This window comes from Neovison vison, chromosome 3, assembly GCF_020171115.1.
Source record: "Neovison vison isolate M4711 chromosome 3, ASM_NN_V1, whole genome shotgun sequence".
Taxonomy (NCBI): domain Eukaryota; kingdom Metazoa; phylum Chordata; class Mammalia; order Carnivora; family Mustelidae; genus Neogale; species Neogale vison.
The window spans coordinates 114,994,696-114,996,614 of record NC_058093.1 but is presented as its reverse complement, the minus strand read 5'-3'; the positions used below and the strand labels follow the sequence as shown (position 1 = coordinate 114,996,614).

At 42.9% G+C, this 1,919-nt stretch overlaps 1 pseudogene; it reads left to right on the top strand.

The window, feature by feature from the left end:
• The first annotated feature begins 434 nt into the window (after window positions 1–434).
• LOC122903548 lies at window positions 435–1,112 on the top strand (annotated as a pseudogene).
• Window positions 1,113–1,919: the final 807 nt, after the last annotated feature.

Here is a 1,919-nt window from a genome sequence, read left to right as displayed (position 1 = left end):
TTGCTGTTCCTGCCCCCAGAGGCTGCTCCAAGAACACAGGCTTAAGGTAATGATGTGCTATTGAGAACACCTATATGGTATACTGGTCTGAATCCAGGTAAATCACTTTGTTAACTTTTAAGATTTGGTGAGTGGAGGCAGGAATCCATTAATTCTGCTGCCATCCAAGAAAAAAACTTGTAAGTAACTTCCCTTTGCTTATTAAAACTGCTCCCTACCAAGTTTGATTGGTAGTGGGAGTGGAGAGTGGACCTCAGAGAACCCTGAGTAACCTCATAGTTGCCATGGGCCTAGCTAACCATCACACACTGAGAGGAGCTGCAGCTGCCACAGCCTGTCCTAGTCACTATCACTGCAACCATGAGCAGCAAGCCTGAGATCCAGTAACCACCCACCACTCCATCCTCAGAGCTGCCGACACCACCAGGAGCTCCATGGAAAGCGGTGGCCTGAGTGGCCTCACATTTTTGGCACCTGGAGGCTGGGACAAGAAGGTCTTTGCAACGAAGGTTTTGAGAACAGTAAAATGGTTCAATATAAGAAATGGATATAGTTTCATCAATAGAAATGACACCAAGGAAGATGTATTTGTACACCATACTGCCAAAAAGAAGAGTAACCCCAGGAAGTACCTTTGCAGTGCAGGAGATGGAGAGACTGTGGAGTTTGATGTCCTTGAAAGATAAAAGGGTGCAGAGGCAGCAATGTGACAGGCTCTGGTAAAATTCCAGTGCAATACAGTAAGTATGCAGTGGACCTTAACCATTATAGACACTATCCACATCTCAGGGGTCCTCCATGCAATTCCCAGCAGAATTACCACAAGAGTGGGGTTGGAAAGTGCTCTTGAAAGCCAGGCCCAAAAGCGCTAGCCCTACTTCAGGTGATGGTTCCCACCTTACTATATGCAGAGACCCTATGGGCATCAACCACAATATTACAATACTTCTGAGCAGGGAGAAGTGATGGAAGGTGCTGACAACCAGGGTGCAGAACAAGGTAGATCACTGAGACAGAATATGTATTAGGGTTATAGGCCACAATCCCACAGGGGTACTCCTCACCAAAGACAGTGTAGAGAGAACGGCAATGAGGAAGATAAGGAAAAATGAAGATGAGACCCAAGAAAATCAAGATGAGGTCAGTACAACTGCAACTTCAATTACTGAGTCAGATGCCCAGAAACCCCTAAACCACAAGATGGAAAAGAGACAAAAGCAGCCGATCCACTAGCTGAGAATTCATCCATTCTCGAGGCTGAGCAGGGTGGGGCTGAGTAAATGCTGGCTTACCATCTCTGCCATCATCTGGTTTAGTCATCCAACACAAAGATATAAAGATGAAATTCCAGCAATAAGAAATAAACAAAAGATTGAAGCTGAACACCTTAAGTGCTTGCTTTTTGTCCATTGACAAGATAAACAGAACTGTCTGCATTATCTGTGCAGCATAGGATTTTTATTATTTTTACCTAAAGAGGTCTCTTTTTGGTAATGACAAACGTGTTTGTTTGTTTGTTCATTTTATTTTATTTTATTTTTTTATTTTTTTAAAGATTTTATTTATTTATTTGACAGAGAGAAATCACAAGTAGACAGAGAGGTAGGCAGAGAGAGAGAGAGGGAAGCAGGCTCCCTGCTGAGCAGAGAGCCCGATGCGGGACTCGATCCCAGGACCCTGAGATGATGACCTGAGCCGAAGGCAGCGGCTTAACCCACTGAGCCACCCAGGCGCCCTGTTTGTTCATTTTAAAGCTTGGTTTTTCTCAGTACACATTTAAACGTTTTTAGTTGTCTCATGTCTGGTCAAGTTGAGATTTTTAAGAAACTCATTTTTAATTTGTAATAAATATTCACAACTTGATTTTTAAAAATAAAAATGTCAACAAACAGCAAGCATCCATTAATAGAAGTCTTAAA